This window comes from Herpailurus yagouaroundi, unplaced genomic scaffold (assembly GCF_014898765.1).
Source record: "Herpailurus yagouaroundi ecotype Mexico unplaced genomic scaffold, PumYag 250, whole genome shotgun sequence".
NCBI classification, from domain to species: Eukaryota; Metazoa; Chordata; class Mammalia; order Carnivora; family Felidae; genus Herpailurus; species Herpailurus yagouaroundi.
Window position 1 is genome coordinate 24,913,623 of NW_024412467.1, and position 11,100 is coordinate 24,924,722.

At 51.4% G+C, this 11,100-nt stretch overlaps 1 long non-coding RNA gene across 1 annotated transcript; it reads left to right on the plus strand.

Annotated features, from left to right (window-relative positions):
• The first annotated feature begins 786 nt into the window (after positions 1–786).
• Positions 787–8,738, plus strand: LOC121020346 (uncharacterized). The gene is made up of 2 exons (XR_005786085.1): positions 787–1,027; positions 4,663–8,738. It is a non-coding gene; the product is annotated as an uncharacterized LOC121020346 (long non-coding RNA).
• Positions 8,739–11,100: the final 2,362 nt, after the last annotated feature.

The window sequence follows — 11,100 nt, forward strand, 5'->3', positions numbered from 1 at the left end:
CAGCGGTGGCCACTGCGAGCCAGAGCTTCGGCGTTGCCTCCCTCAGCTCCGCTGGGGCTTCTGGCGGCGGCGGCGGCGGCGGGCCGGAGGCAACGCCCGGCGCATCCCTCCCCGGAGCCTCGGGCCCTTGTCTTGCGCAACGGCCTCCGGTCCCGAGGAACCAAAGCGGCCCTGCGCAGGGCAGCTGCGCCCGAGAGCTGGGACCGCGGCAGGGACCCCGGGGACGAGCCCGACGTCTCCCTTCAGGAGCGCTCCTCGCTCTGTCTCTCAGACTTCCTCCCTCCCGCGCCCTCCCCCCGGCCGCCCTCCCTCCCTCGCTCCGTCCCTCCACCCCCACCCCGCCCTGCCCCCTCCACTCTCCGCGCCGCCTTGGGGAGGGAGCGCTCGGCCTCAATGCTCACTCCTCCCCCCTCCCAACCTGGCTGCAGTCTCCAGCTCTTATCTTGCTCCCCTCTCTCCAGGGTTCTCCTCGGCCTTTTAATTCTTCTCTCGGCCACTTTCCCTCTCACCTACCCACCCTCTTTCAAACTGAGGGACTACAGACTCATTCACATTTTGCTAGGACGACCCCCATCCCCAGCAAAACTCGACCACCTATAACTTTATGAAATCTTCTTTCTCGTTGCCCCTTATAGCACCCCTGCCTCTCATCCCCAAAACCAGCCAACCCCGCAGAGCGGACCCACCCATGCTTCTCCTCTCCGTTCTCCTCCCCCTTTCCCTCTGCTCTCTCCTCCGCCCTCCTCTCCCTCCATTCACCCCCACCCGGTCTTCATCCCCCTCCTCATATCCCTCCCACCTCCCCCTTTTCTCCTCCCCCTCCTCCTTCCTCCTTCTCCTCCTCCTCCTCATCCTCCTCCTGTCTCATCCTGGGCCGAATGGTGCGGCCGCTCGTGCTGGTGCTGCCCTCGCCGCCCGCCGGGAGCCTCCTTAGCTGCCTTCCCCCTGTGCCCGCACTGACACCATCTGTCAACTTCATTTAGACATTGCAGCCCTCACCACACGCCAGGGTGTCACACGCCCAAAGGTAAAGTTCCATCCTCTCTCTTTCTGACAGGGCCTGTAAGCTCCGCAACAGTTGCTTAGCAGAGGGCGAGAAGCTGGGGCGCCGCAGAGACTCCCCCCCCCCCCCCCGGGGGGGCGCCCCCCCCCCCCACCGCGTTACTGCGGAGGAGCAATCCTGGAGCAGTTTCAGAACTTTAAGCAGAGAGGTATAGATAGAGAAAAAACCAAAGTTTAGAGACTCTGGAAACCCAGTCGAATAGGATTCATGTTTGCGTTTGTTTCCACTTCCTTTCCTTTTTCCATCTGATGTTTTGAAAGAAAAGAAAAGAAAAAAAAAGGAAAGAAAGAAAAAATGCAGAAAGAAAGCTGACACTGAGTGAGATAAGTAAGATAGCTGTATTTATATTCAGTCCTGAAGGGGTAACTGTCACTACATTTACAATCCTTAGTCTCAATGCTGTCCACCAAAAAACTGTGCCATCTTGAAACTACCTTATGTAGGAGAACACTCCACCCCAGTGTGGCCAATTCTTCTCTAAGTAAGAGTCAGGCTGGGAGAGAGGATGTGCCCTCGGGAGGAATCACTTCCAATGAGACCCGACAGTTAGTTATTGGATTACACGTGCAAGGAAATGTAGTCTGACCAGCGACAGGGGCTGGAAGTGGGAGGAGGAGAGCCGGAGGCCTGGGAGCTGGCCTGGCCACACAAGGACTGATGGGGGAGGCCCAGAAGGGAGGTGCTGCAGACCAGAGGACAAAATGGGAGGCTGGGCTGGGCACCCCTCTGTGTCTACTCCAAAGGGACTAAGGTGCAAGTATGTGTGCTGGGGAGCCTGAGGGGGGGTAGGACAAGAGAATCTGAGATTGGTCCGGGATCCAGAGAAAGGCCAGCTGCCAAAAGGCTTGGAACAGAACCGAGGCAGTGGGGTGGCACTAGCTATCTGTGCCCCTGGAGATACTGAATAGAGAATCTGCTCCTGACTGAGTGTGCTGGTGGGGCTGTTGAAGCTGAGGAGAGGGAGGAGTGGGAGGGGGGAAGCTGGGGGCTGGGCTGGGGCTGGCCCCAGACAGTGACCTGAAGTTGAGTGGAAGCAGGCTTTTTCCATCAAACCCTGCCTGGATACCACACACAGAGACCGAGTGTCAGTTTACTGCCCTGAGCCGGGCTCCTTTTCCCTAAGCTCCACAGTAATTAGACAAAGAAAACCTAAATTAGCTGAACAGGCGTCGACAGCTTCCTCCAGAGCACCCCTGGTACCTACATGGGAATGTGTCCGAAAATGGCTTGATTGTAGCCGAGAGTCAGCTAAGAAAACACGGCTAAAATGAACTCAGTTTACCGCTCATTTCCAATAGAAAAAAGAAACAAGTCAGTCTTTTCCGGATGGGATGTTTTGATTGAGTTGGGGTAGGGGTTTTGCAGTTGTTTCTACTTCTAAGAATTTCTTTCTGAGTGACTTGGGAGCATATTTTGGGGATGGATACCCATTTATTCATGGTATTTTTTCTCTTACCCCCTTTTGTCATTTTACATGGAATAATTTAAATGTAAGTAAGTATACATGGTAGGCTCACTACATCAATGCTTTAAATGTCTGAAAAATAATCAAATACAACAGAAACTGGAGTGAGGAGGACACATAGTATCTAAAAGGAATCCCACTGACATAGCCTTCAGTGTGTGTGTGTGTGTGTGTGTGTGTGTGTGTGTGTGTTTAGTGGGAAGAGAATTGGCCCAGATGGAAACATAAGGAAAAGGAAGGCAATCATCTTATTTGTAGGTGGGGGTGATGGACAATAGATTTTTGGAAAATTCAGCAAGCAAGTCAATATCACTGTTGCTGAACCCTCTCTGACTGTCCACACCTAGGAATTCTATGTACATTGGATCTCAGACCCTAAAAGGTTTTAGGACCCAGAGACTGAAGAATAAAAACCACCTACCCTAAAATCCAAGCAGGCTAAAATAGCAGGGATTTTTAAAGGCTCCCTTTCCTATCCAATCCAAGTGACAATGGTATCCATTTTACTTAAACTCTTCAAACTTGCAAGAAATACCACTTATACTTTGCTGAGTGTTACAGGAGGCTAGACAGGTCTTAGAAAGACTGTAGGCATTGTAGTTACAGTTCCAGCCAGGAGCAGCTCAGCTGTCTTGAAGCCTTTTTCTCTCTCCGGGGATCTAAATACTACTCTGCACTCCACAAAAAAATATGGAGGTTGGTGACCTTAGTTATCTGAGCAGGAAGAGGCTTTTCTCTGAAATTCTTTCTTGGAGACCCCACTTTTGCCTATGGAAACTTCCCCTGACAGGGACCCCCAAGTCAAGAAATACTAACCCCCGAATTTGTTCCTTATAGACTTCACAGGTAGAAGCTTTTCCACTCACATCATGTCACCACCACCTGACCTAAGTACAGTTATCTTCGCTTAGCCATTAGGAGACTGGGGTTCAGAAAGATCAGATGACTCACTGCAAGTCACACCTGGGGAAATAACAAAGCTGGCCTATAGTGGGGGGGGGGGGGGGATCCCAAACCAGTGCTGCTTCCACACATTGCAGTGAAACCTCTCAACTTTGTTTTAATTACTGATTTATACAGATCTCCTGGGTAAGAATGCATGCAGTAACAAGTCATGTCAAATTCTTTATCCCTGGCAAGAATATCTGAATTTCTGTTTAGCAGACAGTTTAAGAGGAAAGTTGTCTCTGCAACATATCCTTGCTTAGGACAGTTCCCTCTCTCCGAAGTCCTTTCTTATGGTGGTGAGCTCTTCCTTACTTCCATTGCCTTATAAACAACAAAAATCTAGATTTATTTTTTCTTACTGGAAGGAAAGGTATTATGGTTCGTTAAAATGAATATAGATGAGCCCAGGCTGCTCCTTGCTTAACAAGGACAGGCGTCGAGTGCAACCGCCCTCTGTCCATACTCGGTGCTCTGACCCTCTTTGGTTGACTGTGTCCGCTTGGGCTGCGGGTTCCTTTCCCGCTCCAAACCCCAAGGCCCCGCCCCTGCTCCTGCGCTGGGGAATGTAAACTTTGGGAAGCTTGGGTTTCTCCGATTTTGTTTTGTAATCGGCGTTTCATTCTAGGAAATCTCTTCATTATTGCGGTTTAGATTTTATGTTCTTAGCATACTTCCTCTGCTTCGTGGGTTTTACATGAAATGGCTTAGACTAAACCAGTTACCCACCGGAGAGACGCATCCGCACCGACACTGTTTACCGCCATCCAAGACCTCTCCTCCTCGGGACACTCTAGCTCTGCTTGCCCCTCCCTTCCTTCCGTCAGCCCGGCAGGAGCAAAGCCTCTTCCCAAATCGGCCTGTAACTGACCACTGTATTCACCCTGTGTTTTGGTACAAAGTTAATATGTGTAGAGGATTCTCTAGCTCCTGCGAGGCCTTTGTAGATGGGGACGGTGGGAACTCAATGCTGAGGCGCAGGGAGTGTCAGCTTGTTTGAGGAAACCAAGGAAGACCAGGACCCTGCACGACGCAGAGGCCCCCCTAGAAATTTTAATTTATAGTAGAAAATCTGGCCAGGAGGCCAGGAGGCCAGGAGAAGGCGCTCAGGAGAGGGGAACTTGGCAAGGAGGGTTAATGGTGGGAATTTTACACCCTTCTCAGTGTCTGCTCTTCTTCCTCGGTCCAGAAACCCCCAGACCTCCGGGCTTGAATGAACACCAGCCACCCAATTCCAAATGTTTATTTGGATAGATTCTTCCGCTCTCCAAACGCCTGTCCCGGGCAGGGCTTTTAATAGCCACCTTCCTGAGAGATCCGCGGAAAGCCCCCATCTCCTGGGCCTGGAGGTAGACCTGATTTGATACCTGGCTTGGCCTAGTCTGAGGTGCTTGAGGAGGAAGCAAAAAGGGGTCCAATCTTCCAGAGCCCCATATGGCGACTGCGCCTTTTCCTGTCTCCACACTTCTCAGATTTCGAGGCCCTAGAGCCCTTCAGTTGGGAGACACTACTTTGGTATACTTCCAGGAACAGGACCCATCTGCCCTCAGGCCCTGACCCGGGTGCCAGCGCATTGGTACCAGGCAGGGCACCTTGAGAGCTCAAGCGGACCAGTGGACCACCCTTAGGCTTCTTCCACCGCCTACTGAGTTTATGGGTGGGGCTTGAGAAGAAGGTTTCCATTGTAGGCATTGCCATTCCTCCTAAAAGGCAGCTCTGATGCCTTCAGCAACAAGAGAAAAGGGGCAGTGCTGGGAAAGACACAGTCGGTGCGCCCCTCCGACGGGGCAGGAATGAGAGGACTCCCAGCAGCGAAGGAAAATTAGACAAGCCTGTCCCACACATTCCCAGTGTTGGGAGAAAAAAAGGCAGAAGCAAGTGTGGGTGCTGGTGCCCCTCAGCACGGAAATTTTGCATCCACTTGTGCTGCTGTGAGGGAAGTCCCCGTTGATGAAACAAAACAGTGAAGCCAGGGCCTCTCAGGATATTTTGAGCTCGGCATTACTTCTGCGCCCACCTTGCTGTGCCTCCAGCCTCGGGGCCCGCGCGCCCCCTACTCTGTGGCACCACGCTTTTGAGGCGCCCCTCGCCCACTGCTTCTGCCTGTTTAACCAGGCTCAGGAGGAAGGTGGCTGGGCCCCACGCGCTCAGCGCACAGCCAGCCGGAGGGACAGGACCACCTGGGAGGCGCCCTTGGGTCCGGAGAGGTTAGCCTCAGGCACTGAACGAGGGAGGACGCTCGCGGTGGGTTGCGGAATTCATCAGCCAAACGCGTCCGGAGGTTGCGAGGATTTGTCTCCAACGCCCCCCGACGTAGGAGCTTCGCCGGCCCGCTGTGGGGCGGCAGGTCGGGAGGCGCCCTGGAGGTCCCAACTCAGCCGTGGTCGGTTTTTCTTCACGTGTTTGACTTGTCTCGTCTCCCTTTGCCCTCCCCTCCCCCCAAATAAATAAATATCTCCAAGGGCAGCGAACTCCGCGGGCGCCGGGCCCTGCGCGCCGCGCCGCGATGGATGAACTTCCTGGAGCATCAAAACTCCCCTCCTGTCCTCCCTGCTGAGCTCAGGATATGGGGCGCGCTTGCTTCTCTTCAGAAAAGGAAACGTAGCTCTTCCAAAAATATAAATCAGCGCTGACGTCCAAATATTTCTTTTGTCCTCCAGCATCCTCTGTGGGAATAAATAAAACGTGCTCGGCGCCCAGAGCCTGACTCGGGACCTCAGGCGCCCAGACGCCGCCTTGGAGGAGCTGCCTTTCGGGAGCCCTTCTTGTCATCCATCCCCCATTACTCTCCTCCCTGCCCCCAGACCCCGATCTGGCAGTGGATCCCTGTTTTGGGTTGCGGCCTGACCCTTGGTCGTGGAATGAGGACAGCTCGTTGGTGGACCCTGGGGCGCAAAGGACGAAAGGCCCGCCAAGGCCAGCACCGGGGGAAGCCAGCGCTTGCCAGTGCTAGGACGGAAGAAGAGACCGGGAAAACACCGGAGACCGTGGCTCTCTGAGAAAGCTGAGGCCTCCTATCCTAGACGAAGCCCCAAAGCTGCCTCTCTAAGCTGGCCTTGCTTTTGAGATTTCCAGTCTTCCCAGGGAGCTAGCAGTCGCCCGTTTCCCTATCGGCATTCAGTAGTCCATGTCTGCGGCCTACACGACCCTGCGTGGGGCATCTCTGAAGGCTGTTGCCCATGAGAAGGAAGGGGGCTCTTCAGCGTCAGAGGCCACCTCATTTCCTTGGCTTGGTTCTAGGTGTTGATCCCATGAAAGCCAAGGGATGGCTTGAGCCAGATCATCCTTACTCCCCACCCTAAATCTCCCTCCTCCAATTTGAGAGAGATGGACAGATTTTGTTTGGGGCTTCGAAAAGAAATCTATAGAAAGAGAAGACTCCTAGTGCATCAAGACGGACTGATGCTGGCTCTGGAACCTCCACTTCCTGCTCTCTTGACACCCTGGTGTTGAGAGCCCACCAGCCTTTCGGCTGTCACCCCTCCCTACCCCCACTGAGTCACCCTGCGGCATCCTTGCAGTGAAGCCCAAAAGGGTTCCGTGGCTGAAGGATCCTGGCAAGGAGTCTCCACCTGCCCGGGGCCCCATTTGCCCTCTCTCACTCCCTCATACCCTTCCCCTTGGCCGCAAATATTCTTTTCCAGGCCTGGTTCCTCCAGGCCGGGAGGTGGGGGCCGTTTTCCAGCTGCCCCCTCCCCTCTCCAGGGGGGTCTTTATTGATGAGCTGCCTGGAAAAACCCCCGCCCAAAACGTCCCAGAAGGGTTTAGACAATCCATCACCTACCACTTCAAGAATGCTTCCTCCCTTTCAAACACAATCCTCGCACACCAGGCGGGCTGCGGTGGGGAGGGGCGCGCACTTGAAAAGAAAGCAGCTATATAATCAACGTCAAACCATCCCGCAACCTTTCGGAAACAGGGACTCAGGCCAAAAATCTCTCCAAATGATTTACGCGGCCCTCGTCGCCCTCCCCTCCATCCTCTGCTTTGACTCTCCCCTGTGCTTGCCGTCGCGCGGCCGGCACGGCAAACGCATATCCCTACTCTGCATTGAACATCAACACTAAAAGCTTTTCCGTGGCCGTAGTTTGCATTTTAGGAGAAAGCGTTTTTCGTCTTGGGGATCAAGGGGACATACTTTGGGGCCTGGTCAGAGTGCCCTTGCTGGTGGGGAGGAGTGAACTGGGAAGACTGGGCATGGATTTTTGGAATCGTCAAATGAGTGTCACCTTCCCCCCCCCTCCAAAAATCCTTGGATTTTGCGGTGTTGCGGGCTGCGCCTCCCCTTTTCTTGGGTGCAATTGGAGGAAAAGCAGGAGTTCTTTTCATTTCCGCTGGGTGGCGCCAGGCTCTCGGAAATCGTGGTCAGAGAGGCTGCCCTGCGCTCCTCCAAAGGCGCAGCTCCCTCTCCCTCACCTGCCCAAGGTTTCTGACGCAGCCACTGAGGTCCGGGCTCCCCGCAGCCGCGTGTCCCAGACCCTAGGTTCCTTCAAAAATTATCGTCTGCCTAGTACTGGGTTGACCATCTTAGGGTACCTTTCCTACCCCCGCATGCCGTTAACATTTAAAGAAGAAAATAAGTTACGTACTTGGCACTGCTCTGTCGAAGTGCGCTCTCTCCGTGGCAATCATGCTTACGCCATGCTGAAGAAATTCAGGATTCAGTGCAGCTGTTTTGGTTTCTTGAAGCAAGGGGCAGAAGGCTGGGTCTTCATTTGTAAGTTACATACCCGGAGCTCCTGGCGTTTTCCTGACATCTAGTAGAAAAGAGACAGACCACCGAACGTTTGGTGAAGCCAGTTCCAGTCCGCTGTTCAGCAAGGTATCCTGGAGAAGGCACTTTCTTCTGCCTTAGCGTTCTCATCCGTGAAGAGGTTCCAAGAACTCTTTCTCCTCTTCTGGGTCTACAGTGACAGTAATACGACTTTTTGCTTTTATTATTTCTCATTCCTTTTGGCTGAAGAAAGCCAGGCAGCTTCCTAAATTTTTGCTGGTGAAAGTCTACGAGATAAGGGGAACTTTGGAGGTCCTGTTGGGGAAGGCTGAATACAAAAGACAGGCGATCAATAGGTAAGAGTGAACTGGGATTCCAGAAAGCCAAGGGAACTAGATTTCGGACCTGAGCCGAAGATGTCAACCACTGGTCTTCCTCTGCAACATGGTATCATAAGGAACTAGTTTTTTCTACTGTAACTGACTTTTACTTTCAAAATTCTAAAAATGAGATTTATATACAATAAAGCACACTTATTTACATGAAAAAAATGAGATTTTATTTTTCTTTTTACACTTTTATTTAAAATGAAAAGGCTCATAGTACCCAGAAGTAGAGAGGGTATACAATAAGCTCTCTCTTCAATATCCATCATCTAGATATAACAATTATGAAGATTTTGCCACACTTGCTCCATTTTTCTTTTCTATTTTCATTTTGCTGAAATATTTTAGGGCAAATCCAGACATCATGTTTTAAAAGTGCACCTTATTACTCCTAAACACACCCACCAGTTCTAGCTCTTTCATACCTAAAATTATATTTTGGTGCAGACAAGCACACTTCCTTGGGGAAATTGGAAATAGGCTGGAACATTGTTCTGGATGTGTATCTTACAAACAGAACTCTCCATCTTTCTCCCCCCTCCTCCCAAGTGACTTCCAGCCCCAAATATCTAGAGTTTCTCCTGGCTGCTAAAACTGCCAAGTATACAAACTTTCCCTCCCCCACCTTCACTGGGGTTGGGTGAGTGCTTTAGCAATAAGCTGTGAAAAGGGGAGTTAACCCCACATTGCTTCCATATATGCATACCAGATCACACATACAGAATTTATCACAAGATCACACGTGGCCTTTGAATATATCTATCCCTATGTATGTGTGTATATGTTTATCCATATAGTATACTATCCATATAGTAGTTTCCAAATCACTTACCCAGACCAGGAAATAATTTTTCATACCATTTGGAAGTGCTTGTGAGAAGATTTTGGGCTAGGGTGGAGGGGGAAAGGGATCCTGGGGGATGGCCCACTGGTTGGTCTGTATCCCCAACCCTCAGTCCACACCAGGACTCTGTACAAATATTTCAGAAATATTTGTTATTGACTTGTCTGATTTTTTCTGCTCCCTCAAATAATATATGTTACCTTTGTTCTTAGCATTTCCCTCATCCTCAGAGCAGATGAATAGTGACATGATGCTCATAGGTGTCTTTAGATTTTGTTTGACAATTGCACCTGCTCCTGATGACCTTGAATAAGTCTGAGCTTCAATTCCTACTCTTTTTTTTGTAAAATGGAAATAATAAAAATTTAAAAACAATACGTCCTTCTGTGATGATTACAAAGATGAAATAAAAATTGTAAAAGTACTAACATTTTGACATATACACATTTACACTAATATATTTGGCCCAATCCAACAAAAGCGCCCTTTAGTCTTAAGGTACTTCTTTAAATTTTAGGCGTACTTGAGAAATTTCCTTCCCTGAGCAATCGCTTATATGCTCCTTGGTTTTGTCCCTAATAAGGAAATGATGGTGGGTCCATTGTCTACAAGTTTAAGTAAGTCCGCCTCTGAGGGCTGGGGTCTCTGCTCTCTGAGTGTGTTCAGGCTGAGGGTGGCGCTGCATGGCTCCACAGTGAACGGCTAATACTCCCTGGGAGTGGGGAAACGTTTCTCTTAGACGGGATCACGCGGCCCCTGGAGGAATCCGACTCTTTCGCAGCACCCGGGCTCAGACGCGCGCCCTCTCAGTGCGGTGGGTCCATGCCCGGTGGCCCGAACAGGGTACTGTGTGGCCAGGGTGCGGTGTGTGTGTGTGTGTGTGTGTGTGTGTGTGTGTGTGTGTGTAGAGCTGAGCTCTGTCAGAGGAGCTCACTCGAGTGACTACCTCGCGGAAGCTCCCGCTTAATAATGTTAGGTTTTTGAGCGGCCCAAGTCTGTGTGACTTGTTTTGGCTCCTTGGGGGACGAGCCATCAACAGCTGATTTGCACTCGAGGAATCTTTGGTTTTCGAGATCCCATGAGAAAAGCGTGAAAACGCGGAACAAAAACTTGCCGGCTCGTTGCAGCTTGAGCTGCCAAGGGCGCCTTGCAGATTCCTCGCGGACGTGGGCCGCCAGTACAGCGCCCACGGAGTTTGCTTGTTTTAAGCGGAATTGTCCTCCTTTCCCCTCCATTTCCCGTTTGCAAGAGGCGCAGACTCTGGACGGGCTTGTGTGGTGTGGTGGCAGGCGAAGAACCCTCGCCGTTCACCGTAACCACAGCGCCCGGGCAGCAGGGTGGGTCCCTACCCTCCTGTATGCCGGCGTACAAAAGGGCCACTGCTCAACACCCCTACTCCACCTCACTGGGCTCTCAAAGCTCTGAGTCTGAAACGTTACCTGCAATTTGAAATACTAAGGTAGTAAATGCTTTCAGTCCACTTAATTATTTTCTGTGTACGCCTCGCCCCACCCTCACCGCCCCAATACACCTTGCACATACCAGTTACCTGACCTTGAGCAAGTTAACTTTATTTTTCCGGACTTCACTTTTGTCATTTCTGTAATTGGGATGATAATAATAGCTTCCCCCATGGAGTTGCTACGAGGATTAAACGAAATAATACAAACCGAGCTGTAGAAC